Source organism: Natator depressus, chromosome 8 (assembly GCF_965152275.1).
Source record: "Natator depressus isolate rNatDep1 chromosome 8, rNatDep2.hap1, whole genome shotgun sequence".
In the NCBI taxonomy this organism is placed as follows: domain Eukaryota; kingdom Metazoa; phylum Chordata; order Testudines; family Cheloniidae; genus Natator; species Natator depressus.
The window spans coordinates 105565075-105580977 of record NC_134241.1 but is presented as its reverse complement, the minus strand read 5'-3'; the positions used below and the strand labels follow the sequence as shown (position 1 = coordinate 105580977).

The following is a 15903-nucleotide window of genomic DNA, read 5'->3' as shown; positions in this document are numbered from 1 at the left end:
GGCGAGCAGGGGCTGCGGGTCGGGGGTGAGGGGGGCGAGGGGAGCCTAGGGCTGGGCGAGCAGGGGCTGCGGGTCGGGACCGAGGGGGGCGAGGGGAGCCCAGGGCTGGGCGAGCAGGGGCTGCGGGTCGGGGGCGAGGGGAGCCCAGGGCTGGGCGAGCAGGGGCTGCGGGTCAGGGGCGAGGGGGGCGAGGGGAGCCCAGGGCTGGGCGAGCAGGGGCTGAGGGGAGCCCGGGGCTGGGAGTTGGGGTTGAAAGGTGTTGGCAGGGTTGAGAGGAGCCCAGGGCAGGGGTTGAGGGGCCTGGGAAGAGGAGGGAAATGCACGGCTGGAGGTGGGACTCAAGGAGTGTGTCTGCATAATAATAAGATGGGCTGTTTGGAGGGCAGGCGCCGCTGGCGAGCGAGCGTGACGGACGGGGAGTTGGACGGAGCTGGGGGCAGCTCCTGGCAGCACTCGCTGGCCTGGCAGCCCCGCTTTGTCCCGTGGCTCGGGGCGGCGAGCGCTCCTGGAGCAGAGGCCCAGCGCGAGGCCCTGCTCTCAATAGCTCCTTGTGCACGGCTCTAGGCTGAAACACCCGTTTCCCGTTCGCTGGGGGAGGGGCAGGTGCGGTCTCTGAGCTACCTGGGCCCGAGCGTGTTGGCTCGGGGTGGGGAGATGCAATGTGCAAGTCAGCAGAGCTTGGCTGCCCCTCAGCGCCTCCGCTCCCAGGGCCTGCAGCTGCCCTGCCCCTGGGCGGCCCAGGCCCGTAGCCAGTCGAGCCAGGCGCTGCTGTCCAGGGCCCCGGTGAGGTCAGGGAGCGACGAAGCGCTGCTGAGGCTAGGGTGGGAGCAGGCGCTGGCATCGAGCGAACCCTGCAGGAGCTCGCCGCGGGGAGCAGATCTCCAGGTGAGTGTGTGCCTCAGTCTGCCCCTCCATCCAGCCGGGTCCTGAGGGACGAGAGGCTGCAGCCTTGGCATGAGCTGTGCCAGCAACTTCCTGCCTGCCCGGTGCCACCCAGGCTGGGCATGAACGTGCCAGGATCATCCGGCTGCATGTCTGTCCCTCCTGTGCCCCATCCGTGGCATGGACTAGCCTGGTCTCCCCTGGGCTGCGCGGCTTTGGCCTGATCCCGGGAGCTGGGTTTGGGGTGCGGGTGCTGGCTGGTGCTGGGGGGCCGGTGACTCAGGCGGCCAGAGTGGGTGGCCTGGTGCCTGCTGGCCGTAAGCGGCCAGTGACTCTGTGACATGCTGCTAGAATGTCCCTTAGCTGCCGGGAAGGGTTACCCCCCACCCCGATGTAACGGGCATGTGGCTCTCGGGGCTGGACCAGGAGACGGGCGGTCTGGACCGTGGGGGCCTGGCCCTGGCCCTGCTCTTTATTGGATCCCCCCTCCAGCGTCAGGGCCCTGATGTGCCAGGTGCTGCACAGCACACGAGTCCCTGCCATGGCCTCCCTCCGCGGCGCCCTGCCCGTCAGCGTAACAGGGCAGCGACGCAGCCGGTCCTGGGCTGCGTGCGGCTTCCTGTGCCAGGAGTCCGGAGCGGGTGGGGGGCTGCAGAGGGCTCCGTGTCAGGCTGATGCTCATGGTGCTGGCCCGCCCTGGGTCCCCGGCTGAGCTGACTCTTGGCTCTGACAGCCAGGTCTTGCCAGCTGCTCCTTTTTAATCCTCTCCCCTGGGCCCTGGACGTGCTGGTTGCCATGGTGTGAGAGCTGGTTCCTCTCCAACCCCGCCCCATGCACACGCCTGCAGGCCGGAGCTGGCTGGCTTGGGGGCTGCTGAGGGGAGCCCAGGGGAGCTGACCCCAACCCCAGTGTAGCAGGGGCTGCAAGCCACCAAAGGTGGGGGAAGCTCTGCCACCCCCAGCCCAGCCCCTGTAGGGTCACCCCCCACTGCTCTGTGGGAGGGAAGCTGGCGAACTGTCAGGACATGGGGAGGGCAGGAGCCCGCAGGGAGCAGAGGGGGATGGGCGCTGCAGGGGCTCTGAAGCTAACCACAGAGATGTGGGGGCCGGGCAGTGGGGCCAGGTCCTCCGTTCGGTTTCTTTCTTTAAGCACCAGGCCCCGCCTTGCTCCCTGACACCCCCCCACCCCCCGGTAATTACTGAACATAGTAGGGCCCGGCCATGGGCATCAGGCACCAGGGCATAGGGCGCCATACTGGGGTAACAGAACACGGGGTGACGGGATGTCTGGGGGGGTGGAGGGTGCCAGGCTATAGGCTGGGGTCATGGGGAGTGCCAGGGTGGGGGGTGCTGCGCTGGGGGTGTCAGGCTGTGTGTGTGTGGGGGGGGTGCCAGGGTGTAGGGTGGGGGTGCTGCGCTGGGTGTGGGGGGTGTCGGGATTGGCTGGGTGGGTGGGGTGGTTGTGCTGGGTGTGGGTGGTGGTGCCAAGGGATTGGCTGGGTGGGTGGGGTGCTGCACTGGGGGTGGGGGGTGCCAGGATGTATGCTGGGGGTGGGGAGAAGCTGTGGTAGGGGTGACAGGATGTGGGGTGCGGGTGCTATGCTGGGTGTAGGGGTGCCAGGGCATAGGCTGGAGGGGCTGTGCTTGGTGGGCGGGGGCCGGGCATTGTCTGGAGCGGTGGGGTGCCAGGTTGGGGGTGGGGGACACCGCTGTGCTGGAGGCCACCAAAGCGCAGAACTTGTTCCCCGTCTGTGCTGACCAGGCTGGCAGCCAAACCTGTTCAATAGTGGGGTTCAGAGGTGGGGGGTGACCCAGTTCCCCTCACTCTGGGGCTAGGGCGGGGCTGCTCCCTTCAGAGCTGGGCGGGGGAACTCTAGGCACATCCCACCTGTGGCCCCACTTTGTGGGCTCACCCCGGGAGGGCCCCTCTGTCTCACCCCACAGCAGCGAGAGCAGAGTCGTGGGGCTCCTGTTCCAGGGGGATGAGCCGAAGGGGCAGGAAGCCCCCGCCTGTCCCTGCTGAGTCCCCCAGACTCTTTTGGCGGCCCCCTCGGCAGAGCCCATAGTAGCCCAGTCCTGCCGCGTTGCCAGCAGGGACAGCTCCTGCGATAGGTGCGTTCAGAGCCCGGGGCTCCGGGGTACCCCCCACTCGGCAGCTGCCTGTCTGAGAACTGGGGGTGATGGTGAGTAGCCATGGCAACAGCGCCCAGCGCATCCCTGGGGCCAGCTGTGCGTGCGGTGAGCGGCTCCGAGGCGGCTGGCGAGGCCCGGCTGCCTGCGGGTGCCAGGATCTCTGTGCGGCCCACTTTGTGATGGCCCTGGGCCCAGCATGGGGTGGCAGGGGCGTGAGGCCTCTGCACTGCTACCCCCATCCCTTCCAAAACGAGGGGCTGAGTGTCCAGTGTGTCCCCTCTCGGCTGTGGCTGACCCACCGTGGGCATTGCTGGCCGCCCGCCCGCGGGGCTGGAATCTAGACCAGCAGTGCCAGGTAAGGCCCTGCCTCCGGGCGGCTCTGCCCGTCGCGGTCATCAGCGTGCAGCTGCGCGCTCCCCGGGCAGCCAAGGGTCAGACTCCGGCAGTGAGTCAGGCCGCAGAACACCACTTGGGACTGAGCCTTTCCCAAGCTGGGGAGCTGGCTCCTTTCTCTGGGGCGGCGTGGGGCCCGCGGGCTCCTTGGCTGGCGCTCCCACGCCCGCTGTCGGGGAGCCAGAGCAGGAGTGGTGGAGCTCTGAGCGGACGTGGGGCAGCAGTGGAAGGGACTGGGACCCATCTGAGGGCCCCGCTGGAGCCAGCCTGCGACAGTGCTGTGGCCAGCCGGCACTCAGCCTCCCGAGGACACGTTTGGCTCCGTTTGCGTCTAATCACACTAATTGCTCTCCGGCTGCAAAGCCCTTGGGGCAGGGCCGGTGCTGTGTGTACTGACGGCCTGCTCCCCTGGGAGGCGCTGCGCAGCCGGCTGTTAGCGGTTCTTGCTGCTCCAGCACCAGCCTGTTGCCCTGGGGGTGCCCCTGCTCTGGTTTAATTCGCTGCGAGCCTCCCCTCGTCTGCCGGAGACAACGGGTCCCGCTTGCCAAGTGTCTGCTCCCGAGCCGCTGCCGTGGAAATCGCAGGCCGGGACAGGCCGCCACGTGCCAATTAGTTTGAAAGGGCTTTGAGGCCTCTAGAGGAAAGCCTAAGAGACGGGGGCTGGCGGGTGCGTTCCCCCCATTTGGGACAGCTTTGCAGAAGGGGTGGCTTGGGCTGGGCCCGGTGTCCCGTCCACTCCTGTGTTCTGGTGAGTTACTCAGTCCCGTGATCAGGGCAAAGGCAGCAGACGGGCTTTCACTGTGTGGGGGGGTGGGCGGGCTGCGCGTCCTGCACCCAGCCGAGGCCCCAGGGAGGTCCCTCCCGCGAGAGCCCAGGAGAGGGTTAGCCGAATGCATGGGAGAGCGTGACCCCTAGAGAGTTAGGATCTCGTTGGCGCAGACGGGTCTCTTTGGCTGGGCGGGATGCTCTGCTCTGGGAATTGCGCTGTGAAGATTCTGTGCAGGAGGAAGTCCTTCTCTGTGGTTTGTGGTTAAGGTTCGAGATGTTCTGAGGTTGCATTGAACCAGTAAAGCTCAAGGATAGTCAGAGGCTAGGTTGGCTGCTGGTGACTTTGGAGCCGTGGCAAAGGTTGATTAGGGTCACATTCACATGGGTGGCCATTTGGGATGGTTTAATGTGAACATAGGGGACGGTGATTTAGTGTAGGCTCTGACCTGGCTTGTGATGGGGGCTGAGGCTGGGGATTATAGTTGGACTGGGGTAAGATCGGGGGCCTGATTACTTTTTCCGCTAACTACGCCAGCTGGGAAGGAGAAAGAAGTGCTGGTGGTGGTTTTCTAAATCCCTGGGAGGTACTCGGGTACTGCGATGGCAGGCATCTCATTGGTGGTAGGGGGGTGAGGGCCAGGCTTTCTGGGCAGAGAGCGATCATCATGCTTTGGGCATGGGTTCTGGTTTTGGCTGGCTGGGCCTGTGGTGGGTTTGGTCTGAATTGTGTTTGTGGGACTCTCTGAATGTCTGGGGCAGGAGCCTAGCTGTGGTTAACTGGGGCGTGGCTTGACTGGGGTGTGGGTTCACGCTGTGGTTGTGGCTGTGCGGGTTGCTGATGGCTTTCGCAGCTGGGGCTGGCTGCTGGGGATGTAAAGCCGTCCTCCTGAGCTATTTGTGAGTACAGCTCCCCTGGCTGGGGAGTAAACTGGAGCTGGGGGCCCCTGTGGGACCTACGTTCAGTGAGTGCCATGTGGCTGCCCGAGATGCAGGTTCCCTATTTCTGTCTCTGCTGCCTGCGTTTCACAGGTGGTCCTTGGAGAGCTGAACAGACAGGTCTGCCCCCCCCCCAGCACTGCTCGGAGCCCACAATCACTGAATGGTCCTGACTGGGGGGTCCCTGGCTCCTTTTGCTTCTGGGTCCTAGTGCAAGGACTGGTTCAGAGTAATTGTGCTGTGGTGCTCTGGCCTTTGCTGGCAGAAGCTGCCCGGCCGCACCACCTGCTCCTGCGTCGTCCGGCAGTAAATATCGTGCCACCTCTCACCCACTCATCGGGCACCAGGGCTGCCCCATGCCGCTGCTGGCCCCTTCTTCTGCCCTAATCACAACGGCCTCTGCAGCAATTGATGAGACCTCTTGTGGCCTTGGCCCCTGCTGAGACACGCTGGGCACACGCAGAGACGCACATGCCTGGGCCAGAGGCACATGTGACCCCAGGCAGACGGACCTCCCCACACCAGCGGGTGACGGGCTTGGGCAGCGTGATGCCGCACCGTTGTTTATTTCTAGTGCACAAAAGCATGCCAGGCGCCTCCCAGGAAGGGGGCCTGCTTCAGGGAGTGCCGGGTGGGAGGCCGTGAGCTGCCGGGGAGGGGCTGGCAGGGTGGGGGGACCATGCACAGCTGGGCCATGGCCGGGGTGAGGGGAACGCTAGGCTCCAGTGGGGTGCGTTGGTTTAGTGACGGTGTGTAGAATGAGGAAGATGAGGCAGAGCACGTGGCTGCTAATGGGATGGAGCTCGGCCTCTCTGTGCAGCGGATTCACGTATGGGCCAGGTCAGCGCTCGCCAGGTCGTTTCTGACGTTTCTGGGCAGTGCCAAGGGACTGGTTGGCTGTCCCAGCACAGAGGTGAGGACTGAATGAACCTCTCTTGTCCTAGGCAGCGCCCCCCAGGACAGGGGAGAGGCTGCATGTGGAGGGACTTGCCCTGCCTTGGCTCTGGAAGCGACCCCAGGTTGCCTTCTCCCTCGCTGTCCCCACAGCACCTTGCGCTGGCCCGGAACGCACCACGGCTGGAGCTGTGCTGACAGCAGCTAAAGAGGAAGCGGTTCCTCTGTCTGCTCCCTGCTTCTGGCAGCCACACGCAGGCTGCAGACGCTTCCTGTCTGCACTAGCCAGAACCTGCAGCAGAGCCAGCCCAGCTGGCTGCATGGCTTCCAGAGGGCAGGGCCGTGCCCCCGCTGACACTGGGCTCTCTGCCGCAGGAGAGACAACAGCGGGCATTGGCTGGCAGCTGCTGCGTGCACAAGTGGGACCTGCCTGTCAGAAGCTCCGAATGGAGCCGCCAGCCACGGGGCTTCCACTTGCCAAGAGAGTCGGAGCGGGTGTAAGCCAGGTGACATCCAGTGGATTGAAGTCAGCAGCCACCTCTTGAATTATCCTGCTGGGCCCTGGAGCCCCTGGATCTGTGAGACCAGCGGGCGGCGCCTTGCTGACAGCCGCCCCCAGGGTGTGTGTGGGGCAGAGTGGGGCAATAATGACAGGCCCTCCTGGGTTGCAGTCACAGTAGTGCAGGGAGTCCTGCACTCTCCTTACTCGAAGTGTGAGGCCGGAGCGCCAGGGGCTGCAGACTGAGTGCACTCTCACACACACCTTGTGCACACTGGGTGCACACATACGCGTTGTGCACGCTCACCTTCGCTGTTGTGCAAGTGCAGCTGCTACAGGAGGGGCCCGGCTGGGACCCTGCAGGGCTGGGTGCAAGGATCCCCAGGAACCGTACCTGCAGCCCCCTGACCCTGGCTCTTCCCTTCCCACTCTGCTCTGTCCCTTGCCCACCAATGAAGATGACCCCAGCTGGGCTGCTCATCTCCTTGCCCACAGCATGGGTGAAGGGCTGTTAAGAGACACTCTCTCTGCTCACCTGTACAGGCAGCCGAGGTGCACACGCTTCACGGTGCACTGACCCCTCTGCTGAGCCAGGCAACATGCTAACTGAAGACAGTGGCACCAAGCGCTGGGAGGCGCCTGGAAGCTCCCTGGTGCCCTCCTGGATCCACATGTGTCATAAATATAAAGGGAAGGGTAAACACCTTTAAATCCCTGCTGGCCAGAGGAAAAACCCTTTCACCTGTAAAGGGTTAAGAAGCTAGGATAACCTCACTGGCACCTGACCAAAATGATCAATGAGGAGACAAGATACTTCCAAAAGCTGGCGGGGGGCGGGAGGAAACAAAGTGTTCTCTCTGTCTGTGTGATGCTTTTTCCGGGACCAGAGCAGGAATGCAGGTCAGAACTCCTGTAAAGTAATCTAGCTAGATATACATTAGATTTTGTTTTGTTTAAATGGCTGATAAAATAAGCTGTGCTGGAGGGAATGGATATTCCTTTTTTTGTGTCTTTTTGTAACTTAAGGTTTTGCCTAGAGGGATTCTCTGTGTTTTGAATCTGATTACCCTGTAAGGTATTTACCATCCTGATTTTACAGAGGGGATTCTTTTACTTCAATTAAAATTCTTCTTTTAAGAACCTGATTGCTGTTTCATTGTTCTTAAGATCCCAGGGTTTGGGTCTTCACCTATGCAAATTGGTGAGGATTTTTATCAAGCCTTCCCCAGGAAAGGGGGTGTAGGGCTTGGGGGGATTTTGGGAGGAAAGACATTTCCAAGTGGGCTCTTTCCCTGTCATATAGCTGTTAGACGCTTGGTGGTGGCAGCAATAAGGTCCAGGGACAAAAGGTAAAATAGTTTGTACCTTGGGGAAGTTTTAACCAAAGCTGGTAAGAATAAGCTTAGGGGGTTTTCATGCAGGTCCCCACATCTGTACCCTAGAGTTCAGAGTGGGGAAGGAACCTTGACAGCATGGCAGGGCTGGATCTGACCTGGGGCACTGCAAGCAGGATGTGGCAGGAGCTGGGCACTTGCTTCCTGTGGGGCACCTGTTCCCGTCATGCAAGTGCTGGCAGCGCAGTCGCTGCACCAGGCATAGGTGCAGGCAGCCCCTGCCCAGAGGGCTCACATGCCACTGGTTGGGCAGAAAGGCCCGATGCACGGCGGGAGGATCCTCTCTGAATTCAGTCTGCGGGCGTCTTCCCCGCCCGTGGGCGTCAGGGCAGAAGTGAGACTGAAGGAGGAGCTTGGATGCATCCCTCCCTACAGTCCCCATTCTCCCCCTGCCAGGGTTGCAGTCCTGCAGGCTGCTGAGTGGGTAACCCACAGCTGTAGTCTTGCCCAGCCCGTGGCGGGAGTAGTGCTGCTCCCCCTTGCCTGGTTTGCTTGTTGCATCTCCAGGCGCCCAGCCCTCACCAGTCAAAGGTCCCATGGTCCTGGAGAGTCGGCATGGCAGATATGCTCCTTCGCGCAACAACAGCAATACTGAGCATCACGTACTGTGCTGCGGGCATGAACGTACCTGGCTCCCAGCAGGTCAGATACAGCCTGCAAACCCGCGCAGCTCCGCTGTTACAAGGGCACAGGGATTAGCACGCTCCGTGTTTGTCTCGGGAACGATCACCCCTTCTCTCCTGGGTGATTCTTGTTTCCCGGCTGGTAAAGTGCAAAGGCTGAAGCGACCCCTTTTGCGCCTGCAGCTGGGCAGTTCCTGTAGCTGCCGCTCTCGCTGGGCTCCAGAGGGTCAGTGGGATCATTTTTCTGCCATGGATTAGCAATTTTTCTCTCTCTCTCTCTCTCTCAGCTGCCAGGGTAACAGATACAGCAGCATGACTTCAGTCAGCCCACTCCTGGGGCTATTTTTAGGTCTGCCTGGGCTGATGAACAGGAGATGAAATGACAATCTCTCTCTCAGCCCTCAGCTGCCTTTCACCACCCGTGTACCAGGATTACAAACTGAAGGTTGGCTGCCCGTTGCCAAGAGGGAAGCGCTGGAGTCCAGGTGAGGCTGGGACACGACAGCTTGGGTATGAGATCGCTGCTGGGGCATGAAAAGGGACGCTCCTGATCTGGAAAGGAAGAACAAACTGTAATAGCAACATTATCTGCCATAGATCTACTGCGTACGTGTGTGCATGGCAGAAATGCCCAACCCTGCAGTGTCTGTTCTATCGTTACGGAAGGTTTCTGGTGCCAATGAGTCAGAGGAGGGAAATCCAGCTGTGTAATGTGTGTGGTTTGAATGTGTCTTATGGTGGCTGGGCATTAATTAGAGCTGATCACATAGCACACCAAGTGGGTTGAAAATATTGTTGGGGATAAATGTGGCGAGTTCTCTCTGCTGCTGGTTGTGGGGAAGTGGGATTTGCTACTCATGGTGGCTGCAGCTTGGAGGGAGCGTTTGTGAATCCCTGCAGTTTCACAGATTCTGTCACCAGTGACTGTTTTATCAGAAGTGCTTGTGTGAAACTGTTTGGCATTCTCCTTTTTAAAGAGTCATGCAGTGAGCAGAAACAATACCATGTGACTTACATCGCAGGCTACCAATAGCCCAGGGCAGGGAGTCGAAGTGAAGAGTTCTTGGACATTCCTTACGGGGCTGTTTGTCCTGGTAAGGCTTCCAGGCCTCAGACCCATGCAAATATTAAATTCCCCTCTGGGTGTTGGGTAAAGTCCAGGCACTTCCCTCCTGGCTGCCTCTAAAGTTGGAGGAACATGGATTTCAGGAGGGGAAGATAGTCTGGGCATCTGTCGGCAGTCATTGCCAGCTCTCCTCAATTGTGGTCACAATAACCAAAGCCTCTCCTCAGGGCACATGAGCCTGATGGGGAGACGTTCATACTAAAGGCCTCCAGGGAAACAGTTTGCTCAGGAGGGCCCGTGTGCAGTTTGGAACAATCCTCATTTTACAAATGACAAGTCATTCTGTAACAAACCAGAGAGGGTTCAGAGGCAGTACGAGAAATCAGGCCAGGTGAGATGGTTACTGGATCTGTTCAAAGGACATTAAAGGTCCATACATGTCTCCATCGGCTATGCTTTCCATCTCCTAACACGGGTCAATGTGCCACGTGCCCATTGACGGTATACAGATAGCTCGGAGGGAGCCATGCTATTAGTAGAAGCAGCTATGTACATTTTCTTTCCTCAGCATAGAGTACGCTGCCCAGGTACTGTGTACTATTCCAGGATGGGGAAGTCCACCTGGGGATGCAGTGGGGAAGAATTTGGAAGGATGCAATGCTGGACACAGAGCTTAGATATCAAGGTGAGAGAGAAACTAAAAATACCAGACAGAGAGAGGGAGCAAATCCTGTCTCCCGCCACATGCATGATCCTGGTGACAGAGGAACCTGTGTTGTGCTGAGGACAGGGGAACAGAGGTAGGACTTGGGGAACTTTCTCAGGGTGCCTTGGAGCTCAGAAATGAGCTCAGTTGAGGGATTTTTGTTCACAGCAGGGACTATATTGCTGCCCTTCGGGGATCAGGTGTATTCCTGGGGAGAGGGAGGGGATATTCTACAGAATTTTACCCAGCCCTGTTCACTGGGGTATTTGAGCACTGTCCAAAAATGCTTTGTGACATGATTCACATGTGCCAAATGTGACATGTCCCTTCTCTCCCATGGACAGAATTCTATGTGTAACGTGGGATGTTGCTTTGGTTTTTAGCAATTAGACATTGTGACAAAGTTCTGTCCTTGCCTCCATGGGTCCTGTGTTTTCTGGCTGATTTCGCTAGCCTCAGAGGCTCACTGTGACCCTCCACGTAACCCTTCTCTCTCTAGAGACAAGGGTCACAGTCTACTGAGCCATTTTCATCATAAACCAGCGAGGGAGGTGAGGAGAAGTTATCCTTCCTTGCACAGTCTCTGTTGTCTCCCGGTCTCAGTGATTAATCAGGGGGCAATGGTGGAGGGGGGGGGAGCCCGGGCCCACCCTCTACTCCAGGCTCCAGCCCAGGGACCCCACAGCAGCCCTCACTTCCTCAAGCTCCACTTCACCCTTACCTCAGGGCCTCCTTCCTCATGCCTGATATGGTGTGTACTGCTCAGTCTCTCCAACAGCACAACTTCCTCCCACAGCTCCTGACATGCACCCCCACCTGACTGGCTGGGAGGCTTTTAACTAGTTTCAGCCAGCCCCTGATTGGCTTCAGGTGTCCCAATCAACCTAGCCTTCTCCCTGCCTTCTGGAAAGTTCTTAATTGGCCCCAGGTGTCTTAATTGACCTGGAGCAGCTGCCATTTCACTTATCCTGGTAGCAGGGATTTGTTTAGCCTGGAGCTAATATATCTATCTCCCACTACTTTTCTATAGCCATCTGGCCTTGCCCCGTCACAGCGTACATTCTGCTCTGTGTTTATATCTGGGGAGGCCGGTTGGAGAAGGGCCTGGCACTGGGAGCAGTAGGTGGCAGTTTTGAGGGGCTTCTTTGGTTCTGGGGGAGCTCATTTCATGATCTGGAGCAGGCCCCCAAGGAAACGCTGTCTGCAACACAGACAAGCTTTACCCTTGTGTTAGACAGACCTGTTGTTCCTGACAATATCGAAAAATTGGAAGGGATTGAAAGAAGAGCTACAAGGATGATTTAAGGTCTGGAAAACCTGCATTGCAGTAAGAGACGAAAGGAGCAGAATCTATTTAGTACATTCAAAAGGTTCAATGGTGGCTTGATCAAAGTCTGTTGCAGTCAGTTGCTGGCTGTGTGTGTTCTCCCTGCATGCTGCACTGGCTGTGGCCAGAGACCCCACACAGCAGGCTCTGATCCAGCTGCCCCAAAGACCACAAGCGCTCGGCCAGGTTTGTTGCCCATAGAGCATGCTCCTAGCTCCCCGGATCAATGTCTACACATACACTAGCATGTGTGACAATGGACGCTGCTCCCTGAATGCTGGGACTTTCCATTCCCCCCTCGGCCGGACAAAGACACCCCCTGGGAGACCCGTCTTTATACCCCAGCACAAACAAGTTACACATTGCCCCACTGGCATGCTTAGTTACCACCCTTCTACATGTTGGTTCGATCAAAACATCTCTATCCAGCATGCTGTCATCCTGACCTTCTCTCTAAGAGGGGTCAGCGTGTCCTTGTATCCTCTTTGGGGAGTGTGTTTACACCATAACCTTGGTTCGGGGTGTTCTGGTGTCACCCTTCTGCAATGTGTTCATGTGACTACTTCGTGCCTAGCAGTACTTGTCTGCAATGCCCGCCCTGTTCTTGCCAAGTTCATGTATTGGACAGTGACCCTGCAAGCAGGCATCTGCTTTGTAACAGGGCAGGACCTGACTTTAGTTTGGCTCTTAGGCTTTGTACCAGGCCCTTATACTCGGCCTCAAGTCTCAGGCTGTCTTTCTACTACATCGGTAAGTACCGACATGGGGAGAGAGAGCTCCTTAATCTAGCAGACAAGGCCAAACAAGCTCCAATGACTGGAAAATGAAGATAGCCAGATTCAGACTGGAAATAAAGCCCAAATGTTTAACAGTGAGAACAAGTAATCCCTGGAATGACTTACCAATGGAAGGGGTGGATTCTCTGTCACTTTGTCTTTCAATCAAGACCATTTCTAAAACCTATGCTTTTGCTCCACTACAAATTTCTGAGATCAGCGAAGGAATCACTGGATCAGGTTCTAGTGCCTGTGCTTTGCAAGAGGCCAGACTAGATGAAAATAGTAGTTTCTTGAAAACGTTAGAATGGCCACATGGGGTCAGACCAAGCTCAGGATCTTGTCTCTGACAGTGGCCAGTGCCAGATGCTTCAGAGGAAATGAACAGAACAGCAATTATTGAGTGATCCATCCCCTGTCATCCAGTCAGAGGCTTAGGGACACCCACAGCATGGGGTTGCATTTCTGGTCATCTTAGCTAATAGCCATTGATGGACCTATCGTCCATGAACTTATCTATTTCTTTTTTGAACCCAATTATACATTTGGCCTTCACAACATCTGCTGGCAATGAGTTCCACAGGTTGACCGTGCGTTGTGTGAAGAAATACTTCCTTTTGTTTGTTTTAAACTTTCTGCCTGGTTCTTTTGTTATGATAAGGAGTAAATAACACTTTCTTATTCACTTTCTCCACACCAGTCATGATTTTATAGATCTATGTCATACCCCGCCTTAGTTGTCTTTTCTAAACTGAACAGTGTGTCATTTTAAATCTCTCCTCTTACGGAAGCTGTTCCATACCCCATATTTTTTTTTTATTGCCCTTCTCCCAATTCTAATGTAAGCAGAGTCTGAATGATCTTTTCCCTGACATCTAGTGATGAGCTGTGGAAGGGGACTTCAGGAGCTGGTCTCATTTGCATGGGCACATCCGCCCTTCCTAGGTGCTCAGCATGATGGGATTGCTTGCCCAAATGGTCACTTTTGGCTGGTGTGGGAGCCCCAGTCTCCTTGTTATTGGGGCAGGAGTAATAAAGTGGTGTTATCCTTGTTGTGTGAATCGAGGGCAGCAGAACTGTACTTGGCATTTCCTGATTGAGGGACTCACCCTCAACTAAATGGCACTCGCTAGGCAGGGGGATATGGGTTCCAAAGCCCAGTGAGTTGAGAGAGGGTGGTGTGGGCCTGCCTAAGGGTACCAGACACCATCTGACGCTTCCTTTCTCCACTGTGTAATAGCAGAGCTAATTTAGACTTGCCTGAAAGTCTTATTACACGCTGCAGAGCTGGGATCACTGATACCTAGGTCTAAGTATTAGACTTGCTCTGGGACAGTGTCTCTGATGCAAGAGACCACCCAGTGTGAACCAGCAGCAAGGCCTCCCCACTAACAGCTAAAATTACGGAGTGCTAAAATCACTGAGTGCTGTGTTAAGGGGGGGCCCCTTAAGATATCTTGGCATGGTGAGCAGCCAGCAGGATGGTTGGTGGAGTGTGCCAGAGCAGAGCCCTGCAGAGAGGGGCAGCGAGGGAGTGCCCGAGCACTGGAGCAAGTAGCGTGCCCCCCCTCCACCAAGGGTGGGAGGCGAACTCTGCAGATGCACCTGTGAACTCTGAATCATAGAATATCAGGGTTGGAAGGGACCCCAGAAGGTCATCTAGTCTAACCCCCTGCTCGAAGCAGGACCAATTCCCAGTTAAATCATCCCAGCCAGGGCTTTGTCAAGCCTGACCTTAAAAACCTCTAAGGAAGGAGATTCTACCACCTCCCTAGGTAACGCATTCCAGTGTTTCACCACCCTCTTAGTGAAAAAGTTTTTCCTAATATCCAATCTAAACCTCCCCCATTGCAACTTGAGACCATTACTCCTCGTTCTGTCATCTGCTACCATTGAGAACAGTCTAGATCCATCCTCTTTGGAACCCCCTTTCAGGTAGTTGAAAGCAGCTATCAAATCCCCCCTCATTCTTCTCTTCTGCAGACTAAACAATCCCAGCTCCCTCAGCCTCTCCTCATAAGTCATGTGCTCTAGACCCCTAATCATTTTTGTTGCCCTTCGCTGGACTCTCTCCAATTTATCCACTGTCCAAGGACAGCAACTGTGAGTGGGGTGCAAAGAAGGGACGGGCACGTTGAAGGGACTTTTGGGTTGCTGGACGTAAAAACCTGAGGAGGAAATGGACACTGACCAGCTTACATGGGGGTGGGTGTTTTGCTAATGGTTTATGTTTATCAACCCTGTTTGCAGTATTTCCCCAAATTAATGCCACATTATTTCCCTCCTTTTATTAAAGGTGGGTTTTTTTGCAACACTCAGACTCTGTGCTAGCGAGAGGGGAAGTATGGCCTCTCAGAGGCACCCAGGGTGTGGTGTGTAATTGTCCCAGGTCACTGGGTGGGGGCTCGAGCCGGTTTTGTGTTGGATTGTTGAAAAGGAACCCCTAGAAATTGAACCTGGCCCTGGTTGCTGCCAACTCTGACTGGCCGAAGGGTGACACTAATGTGTTTTTTCTGACATAGGGCAACCAGAATGACGGCAGTATTCAAGCTGTGGGCGTACCACGGATTTATATAGAGGCAATGTGATCTTTTCTGTCTCATTTTCTATCTGTTTCCTAGCAGTTCCTAACATTCTGTTGGCTTTTTTGACGGCTGCTGCACACTGAGCGGACATTTTCAGAGAATTATCCACAGTGACTCCAAGATCTTTTTTGAGTGGTAACAGCTAATTTATTCCCCTTCATATTGTATGTATAGTTGGGATTATGTTTTCCCCATGGCATTATTTTGCCCTTATCAACTTTGAATTTTATCTGCCATCTTTTTGCCCTGTTGCCCAGATTTGTGAAATCCCTTTATAACTCTCCACAGTCTGCTTTGGACTTAACTATCCTGACTGATTTTTGTATTGGCTACAAACTTTGCCGCCTCATTGTTCACCCCCTTTTCCAGATCATTTATGAATATGTTGAACAGCACAGGTCCCAGTACAGATCCTTGGGGGCCCCGCTATTTACCTCTCTCCATTCTGAAAACTGACCATTTATTCCTGCCCTTTGTTTCCTATCTTTTAACCAGGTACTGATCCATGAGAGGACAGTTCCTCTTATTCCTCAACTGCTTACTTAGCATAAGAGCCTTTGGTGAGGGACCTTGTCCAAGGCTTTCTGAAAGTCCAAGTACCCTATATCCAATGGATACCCCTTGTCCACGTCTGCTGACCCCCTCAAAGAATTCTAAATGATTGGTGAGGCATGATTTCCCTTTACAAAAGCCACATTGACTCTTCCCCAACGTACTGGGTTTACCTACGTGTCTGATGATTCTGTTCTTTACTGTAGTTTCAGCCAAGTTGCCTGGTACTGAAGTCAGGCATCTGTAATTGCTGAGATCGCCTCTGGTGCCTTTTTAAAAATCAGTCTTACATGAGCTACCCTCCAGTCGTCTGGTGCAGAGGCTGATTGAAGCAATAGGTTCTGTGCGACCGCTCGCAGTCCTGCAGTTT

General features: G+C 56.3%; 1 protein-coding gene across 4 annotated transcripts in view; it reads left to right on the top strand.

Moving 5' to 3' along the window:
- Nucleotides 1-578: 578 nt before the first annotated feature.
- The window catches only part of ST3GAL3 (ST3 beta-galactoside alpha-2,3-sialyltransferase 3), a 402838-nt gene continuing 387513 nt past the window's right edge, over nucleotides 579-15903 (top strand). Inside the window, exon 1 of one of the 4 annotated variants that reach the window (XM_074961912.1) lies at nucleotides 579-885. The gene's annotated coding sequence lies outside the window, so the exon portion shown is untranslated. Of the gene's footprint in view, nucleotides 886-8682; nucleotides 9007-15903 lie in introns of those variants that run through there. The other 3 variants (XM_074961917.1, XM_074961911.1, XM_074961908.1) reach the window with 3 other exon arrangements.